Below are 15,614 nucleotides of genomic sequence, written 5' to 3'. Positions count from 1 at the left end.
GAGGTTTTAGGAGGTCTGTAGATGGTAACAATAATGACGGGTGCAGAGCCAGTGAGTTTCACAGCTAGGCATTCAAAAGAGGAATAATGGGGTACAGTGATAGTATTGACATTAATGGTCTCACGATAGAGCACAGCAAGACCACCCCCTCTCCCGGTAGCACAGGGTTTACTGAAGAAGGTGAAGCCAGGTGGGACAGCTTCATTAAGGTGGGAGAAGTCGTTTGGCTGTTGCCAAGTCTCAGTGAGGCACAAGAAGTCAAGGTTTTTGTCAATAATGAACTCATGAACCAGTAAGGCTTTGCTGGTGAGAGATCTTATATTGAAAAGAGCCAGTTTTAAACAGTCCAGTGGCGCATAGGTGACCGCCTTTTGAAGGGTCAGTAGCACACTGTGATTGACAGTACAGGTGGCGGTGCGAGGGGGGCGGGGCTCAGTGGACCAGAAAGAGCGAATATTTGTGTTGCTGCTGTGTTTGTAATGAAAGTTCCGACGTGATCCACGATGTACATATCTGGGTCGTTTGAGGATGTCACGATGGGAAAGCAGAGCTGGCGGGGTCATGTAGTGAGATCGGAGAGAGAGCAGCTCCGTTACAGATTATTTCAGCGGCGGGGAGATGCTTGTGATGGTGAAACATAGAGCAGTCCATATGAAAAGTTTGATGATCCCCATGGTGGTGGAGAGGGGTCAGTGACAGTGCAATCCAGCAGTTCTATAGTCCATGTAATGACAGCAGGTTAGCCGGTGGGCACAGACAATGCACTGTGACGGGCAGCCTCCGTGTTAGCGATAAACCACAGGGACACCCTCGAGCCACGAAGAGCAGGCAGGATGGTCAGAAAAACAATGACTTTGTTACTTTAGTATCGCCTGTATTTGGAAAGGACAGTTTAACTTCGCTGTGGCACTTTCTGGTGTGACTATACACTAAAACCATGTTTCCTTCGCATGATACGTCTCTACTCGACTTGACTCTACTCAACTTTCTTTTGGTACTGGCTACATTTCGGAATTCTGTTTTCCAGGCGCCCCGGTAGCTCACCCGGTAGCTCACCCGGTAGCTCACCCGGTAGCTCACCCGGTAGCTCACCCGGTAGCTCACCCGGTAGCTCACCCGGTAGCTCACCCGGTAGCTCACCCGGTAGCTCACCCGGTAGCTCACCCGGCAGCTCACCCGGCAGCTCACCCGGCAGCTCACCCGGTAGCTCAGTTTGAGTGCTGTATGTTGTCCCCCTCCTACCTTATGCAGATAAAGAGGATATATCCTCTCATCATAGAACAAAGTCCTGCATGACTGTATATTCCTATTTTGAACAACCTAAACACATTTTAATACCACCATAAATCCACAATGTCATGTCTTTATATACACATCACATATTGTGGCATATTATAACATCATAAGCCAACTACAACAATGAGATTAAAAGCATTTGAATCCACTGGTTTATTCATTACAAGTTGCTCCCAGGTATCCAGTTGGGTTAGCTAGCTCATGTATACACAGTCAGTGACACTATGCGCTTCAGTTCACCTGAGACTTCTGCATCATTTGATTCTTTCTACCCCATCTCTCCTGTGTATCTGTATTTATCAAAGAAAAAAGTCAATATAGCACTTCATTAACTCACAGCCTACTGTAATTCAAATATAAGTATTTCTGGGGAGCAGCACATTCTGAAACCCCAGGCATTGTCTAATCACCCGGCACTTCATTGTCTCGACCGTAATGACGCAAGCAAGAGAAACAACACGTGTGAGTATAGGGCTGACTTACTGTTTCATCCACACATGTGAGGCAGGTGAACATGATTCATAGAGCAGGCAGCTCCAGGGGGTGCACAGCTAATACACACGAGTACTTGGACCATTAAAGGATTGTTGAGGAAGGGGCTGACGCGATCCTACACTCTTCATCCTGGGTGACAGTTTTGGGACAAGTTCATAAACAGCTGCAGTAGGAGGTTGAGCTATTCAGGGATCTCACCATCCAGACATTTTCTGATCAAAGCTCAGTCAGAAGAGGCACAAATACAATTTTGCAGCAAAGAAGATTCTTTGCTACAGTTTCATCAGCCAGTTTTTATATAATCTGCATGACTGTGGGATGTAGGCACATTTTGTTTGACTGTCAAGTTTGCTTTAGTTCTTTGAACTCAATATATTTGGGTAATGCTTAAAGCATATCACATATTTCCCCTTATTCTTCTCACAGATCTCTTGGGGAAGGCTTCCAAGCACACCCACTCTCAAAAGATTTCTACAGAGGAAACAATGCATCCCTGCATTTTCCAAATAAAAACTGATGGCACACCACTTTCATTGGTCATGTGCCCAACAGTTTCATTTTGTTTGCCTCATCCCTTTTGCCTCTTGATAATATAGAGTTTTATTCTGTGCATCCAATCAGGATTCCACACTATACATGTTCCACCAGCTGATTTATGTTCCATGTACTGATCTAGTCTGTTGGTGACATTAACCAATATCAGCCAAGTGTCTCTTGAAGTTCTGTTAGTATTGGACGATTCTGCAGCGCACAATTTACGTCTAGCGCTAAAAGTCAGTGGCAATGCCGGAGAGTATGCCCAATATTTAGTGAAGCAAAGTTAGGGTGTGTATGGACAAGTGGCTCGTTTGATTTCATTCATTGATGTCCATGTCCCGTCACAACTAATGTTTGCTTTTTTTTTTACAGTGACCAGAATCTTTCCCAAGTGTATTACTGGCCTAGCCTTAACCATACCTTTCCCTATGAGGAAACGCCAAGCTTGGCGTAACAGATAGTGGGGAGTAATGATGATAACTTTCCCCCGAGGAAAACATGGACTCTTCAGGTGGCTGCTAGAGGAGGTAGAAAGCTTTACATACCTTGGGGACATAATTACTATAGACAGATAAAAAAATATCAAAGGCAGAATAGGAAAGGCAAGAACAACATTCAACATCCTAAATAACATCTGGAAAACCAAAAACCTACTACTTAAAACCAAGCTGAAGTTTTTCAATTAAAACGTCAAATCAAGCTTGTTGTACAGATCTGAAAGATGAATGATTACCACCAACATACTCAACTACATACATTCATCAACCTCTGCCTCCGACGCCTCATGGGAATCAACTGTCCAGACACCATCATCAACACCAACCTGTGGGACAGCACCAAGCAAGAACCCATAGAACTTCAACTTAGGATAAGGAAATAGAGCTGGATAGGCCACACACAGAAAACTAAAAAGAAATTCACCGCCAATAAGGCATTTACATGAAATCCTAAAGTCAAGAAAGAGAGGTAGACACGTGGAGAATATGTGAAGAACCAGAGATAAAGGCTGAGGAGCTGTGATGGCAACAACTGAATTGAAAGGTACAAGAACGGAGATGATAAAGGGCATTTGTCGATAGCCTATGTTCCTTAGGGAATACAAAGGCCTATTATTTAAGTAAGTAGGAAAACATAGACTCTTCGTGTGGATGATTTGGTGGAGGTATGACGTACTATACAAACAGCAGGGGTGGTGGTGAGAACAGTAGTAGCAGCAGTAAGTGAACAACCAAGCTTCTAAGAGTACTGATGGCTTAAGTACGGCACCATGATCAAAAAGTTTTGTTAGATATATTTTGCAGTGAGAAGGGTTCAATTTAAGATTAGCAGCAGACTCTAGATGACTCTAGTTGCCATGCACAGATATTGTAGAAAGAAACTGTTGAAAATATGTTGGCATTTTATGTTAAAAAACATCATTAATCGTAATCCATGGCTTAGCAGAAGTGTCCAATATCAGCATTGTGATGCTAATTACATCGCCAATGCAATAAAACAAATGTCATCAGAACTCTACACCACCATCAAACAGACAACCATCATTCGCCATCTGGCTCATCGAGCTCACCGTAAAACCCACCAAAATCCTCTTATTAGCGATCAAATCTTTTTAATGCTCCCTGAATTAGCTGAATGAATAGTTTATTTTATTGGACTTTAACTAAAAACTTGTTAAATGGTGGGTCATTCAAAAAGAACAGATGTCAAAATGCATTCTGTGCCAATCTGTGTGTCATCATGACTTCAAAAGTGGAAACTTGAAATTAAAATTGAATGTAAAAAAACAACCAAACAACCCTCTATCCAAATGGACCCAGCTCATTATAACACAATACAATCCACAACAGTCCACAAAGAGTTAGACTTAATTTACTCAATATGTTGAGGAATTGACATATTGAGATTGCATCAATATTCCATTGCCTATTATTAAAATTCATATTATGGAGGATGCAGTGTGTGTGGGGGTGCACTAAAGGAAGATCTTCATTTGGCAAATCAATTAGTCTGTGTTTAATGTGATAGACTGAATATTGTTCTCCTCCAGGCAAGGATCCTGTTTCTGGATAGACAGAACAAATACACATACAGACCCAGGAGGCACTTAAAGAGTAACTGGTATTTTTTAAGCTGAACCCAATTTTCACATGTTTTTGTTTATAATTGACTAACAGGGACAACTATTTTTGAAATTGTCCAGTATTGAGTAAAAGGCTGCTATGGTATACTATCGGGGCAATCGCGCAGCGTTAATGTGCGTCCACTAAAATTGCTTAATATATTCTAAAACATTTTAGATAAAACAAAACTCTATGTACTCCAAGACAATAATCTCATTCGGGCTAGCACCATAGAGGTATAAAGAGAACGGCTGGCACTCGCATTTCCACCATTAACTTATATGTGCATATTAGCAATATGTGACTTTGCGAGATACGAATGAGACTCCTTAAACAAGACTTGGATGGACACAACAACAAACAGAGCGGATCAAGTGAAATGTGAAGACAAACGTTGTATTTCACTTTCAATAATGTTGTCAGATACTTAAAATAACATTTTGAGCCGATCCATGGCAAACAGAAGCACTTTTAGTGGACGTACATTTACGATGTGCTATTGACCCTTCCTGTCCATACTTCCTATTTACATCCTTAATAGATACTATGCATATAATGGATTATTGACTGAAAGTCATTAAAAGTGTAGTTTTTCAAGCAGTTCTGCTGTATTATAGAACATGCTTTCCCATTATAATATGTAATGAATTCAACATGCATTATTTAATTATTTCTAATGCAGGATTTCATTGGATTTGCTAAATAGGCCACTTAAAATACATACACAAAAACATACTGTAAATGAGGCAGTGTGAGTGTGTAGAGGCTTCCTTATTTGAAATCCCCTGTACTGCCTGTATACAGTATGTAGGTAAATGTGATTTGTTTAAATGGATCTCAAAGTCAAACTGAAACATTTCATGTGAATGTCTAGCTCTGAAGGTTCGTATTAGCAGCGTATATGTGTACACACCACCATCAATATTTGTATTATTTAGTTCAATAGCACAAGTTTTACCAAAAGTGCTGCTCTGTGTCAACTCTGCCAATACCTTCAATAAACTAGAAGCCACACTTAATATTAATTTCTGAAGGCAAAACCACCGGACAGCTTAACTCACTAAAGTCCACAGATGTCGAATTCCTGCCAGGTGTAATTTCTATTTTTTCATCCTGATCAAAACATTCTGGTGGACTTCAGTTTGTGAGTAGATTCAGTGAATGAAAAACAAAGATATCTGAAAATGATTTGGACTATTCTGAACGATCAGCAAGCATGATAAGACCAAATCAAATCCAATATCAACTTTCTCTCATATATCTGAACACCTCCCTCCCTCCCAGCCTGTCTGTGTTTTCACCTGACCCTGCTTGTCCTTCACAGTGTCCTGATATTCTCAACCTATAAAACAGGTAATATTATCCGCAGCTAGTGACGTAATTTTGATGGAATATTCTACAAAGCGCTCGGTGCCAGGCATCAGTCCTCAGGGGATGTCACAGCCCTAACCTCATCTCCAGCTATCATTGGCTCTGTGTGAGCTGTTCATATTCAGCAGGAAAATCATGGGGACAGCAGACAGTGATGTTTGAAATAAGGGAGGAATAGAAGACAGAAGGGATGATGGAATGAACATGGAAGGGAGGGAAGAGGAGAAGGAAGGAAGGAAGGAAAAATGAGAGGGGGGGAACGGGGGGTGAGGGGAAGAAAGAACAAAAAATATTAAGGACCGAAGGAAGAAAGGAGCAAAACATGTGGAAGAGAGGAAGAGACAAAAGACAGATGGAAGGAAGGGAGGTAGGAAGAAAGGGTGAAGAGGAAAGAAGGGAGAGGAGGAAGGAAGGGAGGACGTAAGGGAGAAAGAAGAGGAAGAAAAAGAAGGGAGGAACGAACGAAAGTCAGGTGGAAGTAAGGGAATACAAAGGATGGATGGAAGGAAGGAAGGAAGGAAAAAAGACAGGTGGAAGAAAAAAGGAAAGAAGGACAGAAGGAAGGAAGAAAGGGTAAAGAGGAAAGAAGGGAGAGGAGGAAGGGCGGGAGAGGAGGAAGGAAGGAAGGACGTGAGGGACAAAAGACATGAGGAAGAGATGAAGAAAAAGAAGGGAGGAAGGAACAAAAGTCAGGTGGACGTAAGGGAGTACAATGGATGGATGGAAGAAAAAAAAAAGAATGACGGAAGGAAGGAAGGAAGGAAGGAGGGCTGGAGAGAGTTGAGGTCAGGTCTGATTGATTCCTGCCAAAGCTGTCAGTGTTGAATCCTCCCTTCACTGCCTGAATATGTATGAGACTGGAAGGCTGACCAACTCTCTCTAAGTAGAGACTGGAGTAAGCAAAGAAGTATTGGCGGACTTATCATCTTTGATATTTAAGTTTACTTTCCATTTACTCCTTGATAAGTCTAATCAACATGTGGGATAAACACTGAACATCTTTGATGCTGACATGTGTAGGCTGAGGAATTACACAGGAAACATGATCCTGTCAGGACAACTTTGCAGGACTGACACTTTAAAAGCTTTTTCGAAACAGATGTCAACGTTGATATAAAACAGGCAGACACCCGGGCTATCACTTTTTTTTTTCATCCCTGTGGCTAAATAACCTGTAAATGCTACACTGCAGTAGGCATGCTGCAGTAACTGTAGTTGGCATCGTTCAATGAAGGTCACAAGTGGCTCTCTCTTCTTGTGCAATTAACCCAGTTTCTCAGTGAGGCAGCAATCTGTGGGGAAGCAATTAAAATCCAAATTCATCCCAGTGTGTACTTCACAAGGAAAAAAAACCTTGGACAGCCCAACATTTGTTTGGAGGCATTGGTTAGTGATCTGAAATTTCAAAAAAGGAATATGCAATGCCAGAAATGAAAGAAAATATTAGGGAAGAGAAGGAGCAAAAGGACATTTGGGAATTGTCAATTGAATCTTTTCTTTCATCTGAACCATGCTTTTGTTAAACAAAAATCTATTATTCCGTGTTAGACATTGAACAGATTCTTCATTTATTTTCCAATTATTTGTTCATGAAAGCAATGCAGCTCATGCATAAACTCTTATCAACTCACTTGACTCCTCTTAATACAAAGGTAGCCAGTAGAAAAGGAAGATACTCTCTCCTTCTATTTATTTATTCTCAAATCTCACTGTGTGTTAGTGTGTGCGTGTGTGTTTTGTGTGAGCCTTCTGCACTGACCTTGAATTCCTCCTGCGGGCAACAAACAATCCAAAGTCTTTCCCTTCCTCCCACGGATGAACGTTGCAAGGTGACGTCTCTGTGTGTGCTGAGGAAGAAGTCCACCACCTCATCTGTTCACTCTTTCACCTGCAGGAAAACAAGGAGGGGAGGCAAGGAGCAGAGATATGAGAAATGGCACAGATCTTATACATTTTTGCGGCATCTAATCCTTATATTTTAGAGAAGTCATAAGACTGGGTCTGGAGTCTCAGGCTAGCATTATTTTTGAAAGAATTGTTCAGCTGCATCACAAAGATAGTCAACAAAGTGCTGCTTTCTACACATGTATTATTGCGACTGCAAATTTCTGTATTTGCTGTGTTTTTTCCGAGAAAGAAAACTCTGAAGGCATAAAGCAATGCAGGAGGGATTTTAATTTGAGATCGGAAGAGCTTTTATAAATTGGGTTACTAAATCAGGGAGGATGGAAGCTCTTGCATTTAATGCAATAGCTGGTTTAACACACACAGAACTGTTAAACAGCAAGCTTGGGATTTAATGGCCGTTAAATGCTGTTACATTTCTATTTGTGTACACATTTAACAAACGAGAAACAATGAGTTTATTAATGAGCTTCAGAAGTGCTGTTAAGTGTATTATTCTTTGGACTAAACCAGGCTAGCTGTTTCCCCCCTTTTCCAGTCTTTATGCTAAGCTAAGTAAATGCCCTCCAACTCCTTACTTAATGCACACTTGAGAAGGTAAATGAGTAGAAAAGACATTTTTTATGGACAAAAAGGTATACAATTAATTTTCATGAACTGAAAACACACTGTGAAAGGGTTAAAGCTCTAAAACGAAAACACGGACAACACCCAAACCGGACAACACCGGTAGTGACCTGTCAATCACAATGTCGCCTGATCCGAAATAATCCTTTATCGTCTATGTTACTTTAAATGGGAGAACACTTTACAAAATTAACATCACGCTGTACTGAAGAAGATTGAAACTAGCGATTAAAATCATAAACTTGTCAGGAAAACATTTAGTGAAGTAATAAATCAAGTGAGAAGTAGGGTCATTTTCTCATAGACTTCTGTACAATCTGACTTATTTTTTGCAACCATTGCAGATTGCCAATGAGGTGCTTCTAAAAATCATTTCAAGAGTAACAGTTTTGATCTGGAACTATTATGACTGGGACAACTGAGACATTGTTTCTGTTTACACATTTTGCCTTGGCAATATACCAACAAGTATACGCGTGGCTAAACACCACAAGGCGTTCAATTATTTTGTATTTGGGTGAACTGTCCCTTATAAAATGTGTATTTGAAAAATAAATAATGAAGACAGAATGATACTAAAAGCTAAGCAACAGTACAGTGTATTCAGTACAGACAGTTACATTTTGAGTTAAAGTACAAAAGGCTTTTTCAGTCAGAAACCTTTGATCCTGCCAGTGAAATACATCATGTGTGTGCCTTGATTTCATCTTAGCAGGCAGTAGCATTTTATTTCCTCTCATTTTAATTCATGTTGTGTGCCAAAGACCAAACCAAAATCTGAAAAGGGTTAAATCTAAAACTGGTACAACACTATAATTTACACATTATAATTTAATATAACAGGTGCATTTTGACATTAGACTTTTTTTAAGTGCACCTTCAATCATCTCAGGAGGTTCATCAAACCATGGACCCGCTGTTGCTCCGCACCATGCTGCCCTACAGTTTGTGAAATGAGGTTGCCACATCATATAGCCCTGGGTCAACATGATAATTGGAGGCGCCTCTTTGTGTCACACTGACTTTGCACATCGCTTCAACGTGTTTCCGGGGCAGGTGCCTGCAGCGTACATCACTCAGCCACCGGCCAGCTTCACTTGGAGCAAAGTGCTGTCCCAATTATTGCATGACACTGCCATCCATATCTGTCGTCATGGAAAATTTATAATTTATGACACATCCTCGTTTCTGCCTCCAGGGACCTGAATGCCATTATCCTGCTAAAGTGAGATCTGATTGGGCAGCTGCTATCTCACTTGCTTCTTTGAAGTCATTTCTTCAAGTGCTCCTCTATAGTCGCTATAATGTGTCATCGTCCAACGTAACAGACATACAGTGAGCCAGATGAACAACATATTCTTCTCATAACATGACAGCTTTAAAGCTTTGGCTGAGAATAACTCCGCCAGAGTGTTAGTGTTAATGCTGAGACATTTGAAACTATATATCTTCTTGTGTTTAGTTCATACATCATTCTCTTTATTTTGTCTTCCATGTTCCATGTACAAAATACCCCTCCAAAATAATAGAAAAAATACAGTACATAAGCTGCTCCCATGTATTAAACTTAGACCAAATATACACAATCTATGTGTTAGAAGTGGCGTATACATTTCACATGTATTTGATAAATCTTTCAGTGAGTAACACTAATAACACTAATAACATTAAAAGACATTAAGAAGTCATACAGGTCATTCGCCTCGAATCACACTGACATTTTTAACTAAAATGTCTTAACTTTACTGATTATTCCAATAACAACATCCTGTTATAAGCTTGACTTTTAAAGTTACCAATTAACAGCTTGATCATTTTTTTACCTAAAACTTTTTGCGATTAGCTTGTCTTTTCAACCTCAAACCTAACCGTAGCGTCTAAAACGTCTATATTAGACATTTCAACCTTTAACTTAACATTAGCCTAATTTTTCAACCATAAAGTTATTATTACTAGCTTGACTTTTCAACCTACTAATACTTATGGCATTTTTACAGACAAGAGAGAGAGAGAGAGAGAGAGAGAGAGAGAGAGAGAGAGAGAGAGTTGCATGTCAGACTTGAACCTGCACCGTTGCAGTAAGGAGTCAGCCTTATTGCATTCGCTACAGTTGAGGTATCTGGGCGGCCTGCCTCTTCTCTTTCAAATCCGGTGTGCTTAACTCCCTCTAGCCAATGCCAATTAAACAAATATAGGTCTACTGTGGGGTATGCGTTACTATGCCCCTCCGGCTTTGTCAGCTAGCACAATCTGAAAGGTTAACAAGGAATATTATATGTTTCAATTCACTATTGATTAACATGTGAGTCAGCGACTAGTTGTAATGTAATGAATCATCTTGGCGAGCTTTCGAATATGCTATACATTATCTCTGTCTTGTAGCTTTTTATGGAGCTGCCTCAGTGGTGTCTTTTCTCTAACAGAATAACAGTGTGAGTGGTGTCAGCAAAGAGCGTCACTGAGCATCCCTCCTTGATTGTGTCAGGAATGGCAATAGTGTTTAGTTTTGTGGTACACTTCAGCGTTGGTGGCGTTGAAAAGCCAGGTGTATGAGATTTGGTTTTGTAGTACAGGTTCCTGAGAAAGTGACAATCAGCTTGTGTGTTGATACCTGTTAAAGAACAGACCTTTTTTATACTTTACTTTGCACCTGCCTTATGTTATTACATTGCGCAATTGCACTTGCACTGTCACAATCAACTCACTTGTCAAACCCAGGCAATTTACTTCACAATAACGATTCAATTGTAAACAAAAGTTGTCTCAATGACAAAAAAAGTCTGATCTCAACCACAAAAAAAGAGGATTTTTACCCATGAACATGACTGATCAGGATTTCAACTCCAAAACTTCCTCTGAATCCCTTTATGAACATCTGAAACCAAGCAAGACCAACAGTCACCTCAGTCACATCTGAGGGCGTGAATGATTTCTAAAGATTTTTATGGTAGGACACAGGCTGTGTCTATTTTTTATGCATTGGGGACTTCAAATGCATTCGCCCACAACGATTTCTGCTGGGAACCCGCAGTGGCGAATAAACACATCAGCTTCCCATCACATCAGAGTCCACCCCCCTTCCAGTCTATTGCCTGTCATTCCACTGCCTCATTTGAGCCTCTATCCCCTCTTCGCAGGGGATAGTTCTGCAACTCCATTAGCAAAAAGGTTGGCTGAGAAATCTGCAGGGTGCACCGACTCTCAAGGTGAGGCCATAATTCCTGCCTCCCCATACACTTTGAGATACTAGTAAACTTTTAGTAGAAAACTTTGCTGTCAAATACATTCAATTTCTCTTTCACTTCACAACAATTTAGGACACAGATAACAAAATCTGCATGAAATATTATTTAGAGCCACTCGCTAAGCCTTAGACTTAATAATAATGCAGTTGTATATGGTTCAGTATGCTAGAAATAAACTAGGTCGTTCAACGTGTTTCTGTTAGGCAATCGTTTAATGTATACTGACCTCATTGCTCAGTATGCATGCTGAACTATCATATGCATTAGGCATTTCCTTTAGGGACAATAGATAAATCAGTGTCATTCTTGCCAATATATGAAGATCCAGCCTGTGCTGTTCCATATTGACAGAGAATTTGATTGGCTGAGAGATTACATGTTGTAAACAAGCCAACAGTTAAAGCAGATAAACTACCATTTCTTTCACCTGTATTGTCACTAATAGTCCCTTATTTTACAGGAAAACCACGAGTCCACAACTACGGCACAGGTCAAAGTTGAACGAGGAAGTCGGTGTTTAAAGGGCCTACGAAATGATAAGCATGAATTTCTACTGATGATAGTAAATGCTATTTGTGGTGTAAAATGATGTGTTATTTATGACACAATGATCGTAGTATTTAATAAATCATGATTTAGTATGTCGACCACCGATGTTTACATTGCCACTACCGGAAACACCCGACGCCATGTTCTGACGTCACAAGTATAAAATAGTCCACAAGTAGAATACACAGACAGCAAGGCAGAAGCGGCAGAAGCAGCAGATGTGGCGATGTCGGACTCTGGCTCGGATATTTCGACAGAATCGAGTGACAGTGAGTCGTCAATAGACTCGTTGCACCTTGAAGAAGAGGAGTTTATTGAAGAGGATGCCGGTGTCGTAGATTTAGATCATGCGGGCAAGTTTAACGCGGTGGAAACAGAGCAGCTCGAGACACAGTATTCAAGATGGAGACACAGACGGGAGCGAACATGCGGATGATGGTGACGGTGATCCTGGATTTGGCGGAGATCCTGTGCGGCAACAGAACACAGACAGGTATATACATTTGACTATAGTTCATAGAACTTCTCAATATATAGTAAATACATCATAATAAAACGTAACATTATCCTCGATTGTATATAGATCGCAAGCTATCGATAGCTTGCTAGCGAGTCGATAGCTTGGTTTCCTTGAATTGTTATGAACCCGACTAGTTGTCCGCAAATTGCTCGATTCCTAAATATTCAATTATTTCTCTACTTGGACACATCGACGTCTGTAAAGCTTGATAACTTGATTCTTTCTAGAAGTTTCTGCGGTTGAGGTTCTATCGTTGTGTCTGATGTCAAACGTCATATATTACGAGGCTGTATATAAAGCATTAGCTATAAGCTAATAAACAGACTGGAGGACAGCGCTGTTTTATAAAGTATAGTCTGTATACTGACCGTCTCACCTATAGTGCTTACGAGACTGTTGTCAAACACAGGCATATACATAGTATGAAATTAAGATGACTTTAATATTGGCCTTTTTTCTGGATATTGCATATTGAGTACATGTCCTTACCACTCTTCTTTTGTACATTTAGGTGTACATGTGAAAACTGTACAATTATGGAAGCAATTGAAGAGCTCCTGCCAAGAAAAGGATGTCATGGAGGAATTCAATGAATATGAGGGACATGGTGCAAACATAACCTGCATAACAGATCACCCAGGATTCAAATCAAATTGTCTGGATGTTTGGGTGTTGCAGACAGCCTACCACAGGTATTCGAAGAGGGACAGACAACAAGCAGATGATCAGCCACAGTAAGTTACTTGTGTGTACAAATGTGTAGAGCTCAGAAACTTTGATGTATTTTTGGCAAGTCGAATGGTCACTCTGGCCAAGTCATAGAATACATAGATAAATAAGCAAATAAGGTTGAAGTGATTACCATTGACATGTATTATCTTGTATGTTACAGAATGTATCGCTATGTGGCATACCGCCGGTGAGATTCTGCTGGGGAATACTTGGTAAGAACCACAGAATGCCACTTTATTAGAGTCAATAACAAAACACAATGTCAGTTCAGTGATTGAATCTGCTTCTATACAGCACAACAGCATCCCTCTTGTTTGGTTCTTCCACCGACTGCTGAGTGGAGCTGGGACTTCGAAAGGTTCCTCATCAACATTGTCTTGGCACAAAGCATTGAGTCTCGGTCAAGAGTTCAGTAACACTACTCTGCAAAAAATATGTTTTATAATCAGGCATTATATATAATATGTATGTATGTATGTATGTGTGTGTGTGTGTGTGTGTGTATATATATATATATATATATATATATATATATATATATATATATATATACATATATTATGATGCTGACCTTTGGAACAACCAACTTGGATTGGAACTTGCAGTCCAGCTGACCTGACACCTGATCGTGCCTCCATGGACTTGTGGTGTGTCCGTGGAGGGGGATCCGTCTGCACAACAATTTCTTTCTGACATGTCTGAAATGTACAAAACACAACTTTACTAATACATCTTTCAAACCAGCTTGAAATTGTATTGCATGTTTATACATGTCTGCGTAAGGAAAATATCTAATAACATTCATAATAAGATGTGGTTGAATTGATTGAGAGAGCAATGATATAAAATTAAACAAATATATGAATTATGTACATGCATGTGGTGATTGTATTTTTAACACGTCATGCGCAGGTCTACTGGCACTACAACTGTAATGTACAGATGACGTACAGTACTTACTGGTGTACACACAGCTTCCTCCCCAGTGTGGATGTCCAATAGATGGTCGCTGATCATACAGGTATCCTCAGTTCTGTCAGTGGCTTCATTCACCAATGTTTCAATACCTATGTAATAATGGGGTGATAGTTAAAAGTTAAATAGACTCACGCTCATACTACAGAATAAAATGGGGCAGCCTGTTATAAACATTGAATCTATACTTAATTAAGCTAATGAAGTGTAATTAGCTAAAGTTATTAATACTACAAACAATAACACACAGATATTGGCTAGGGCCTGGGGTAAACTCGTTACATACAGTAGGCCAAGACCGATTCTGGCTTTATGCTTGAAACAATAAATAAAGTAAACAAGTAGCACGGCTTACCCTTGCTGTCTCCCTTTTGGCGAATGCATTTCATCGTGTCTTTGGTGGAGGACTCTGCACCGGCGGACGTATTTGAATCGGCGTGCTGGCTTGTGCTGGCTGGGGTCTCGGCAGTATTGTAGGCACAGCATCTGTGTTCAGTTTTAAATTCTTTTTGAATCTCATTTCCTTGGCGAGCATAGTTTGTTCGAAACACGATCTCTCAAAGTGCTGCCCACAAATCGTCGGTTTCATCGACGCACTTGTCTTGTCCATAAACGCGACCTTTTATCATCTTTTGGCCACAGAAAGCTAGATTTGGAGATGGCCCCACTTCCCCATACAACACATCGCTTCACAATTATCCTTGACGATCGATTGTTGTCCGTTCTTTCTCTTAATAATTGACAGCCGTCTTTGCTGGACGCTTCAATGCAGACGAACACTGGCGGTGGCTGTTTTCTACTTGCGGCGGCTGTATAATACTTGTGACGTCATCGCCTGAACATTGCCGAAGTGGATGCTCTCGGCGCAGTGATCGATTGTTGTTAGCGGAAGTCATTTTTATGCTGTTTGTGATTTATTACGAATACATCAATATTAAAAATATATATATGGCACATTTCACAATAGATATGCAATCTCTATAATATACCAAGCCCAATAACACTGACGAGATATCATTTCGTAGGCCCTTTAAACTTTGATATCTAAAACAAACAGTTTGGGTAATAATCGAGGAGCCTTAGGCTCGGGTTAAGCTTGAAAATAGCTAATTTGAATGCGGTGTTGTCCAATCTCACACTGGAAGGCAAAAGTGTGAAAAGCTGTTCCCAACAGTCACACTGGAAGGCCTGCGTCATGCGTCATTGAGAAAAAAGGAAGACATCGTGTCATTTAAATTTGGA

At 40.4% G+C, this 15,614-nt stretch overlaps 1 protein-coding gene across 1 annotated transcript in view; it reads right to left on the bottom strand.

Moving 5' to 3' along the window:
- Positions 1-15,614, bottom strand: part of LOC115027746 (leucine-rich repeat and fibronectin type-III domain-containing protein 2) — a 137,479-nt gene that overhangs the window by 76,541 nt on the left and 45,324 nt on the right. Inside the window, 1 exon segment of the mRNA XM_029461228.1 lies at positions 7,579-7,707. The gene's annotated coding sequence lies outside the window, so the exon portion shown is untranslated.

Source organism: Cottoperca gobio, chromosome 22 (genome assembly GCF_900634415.1).
Source record: "Cottoperca gobio chromosome 22, fCotGob3.1, whole genome shotgun sequence".
In the NCBI taxonomy this organism is placed as follows: domain Eukaryota; kingdom Metazoa; phylum Chordata; class Actinopteri; order Perciformes; family Bovichtidae; genus Cottoperca; species Cottoperca gobio.
The sequence above is the reverse complement of the archived record's forward strand: the minus strand, read 5'-3'. Positions and strand labels throughout refer to the sequence as shown.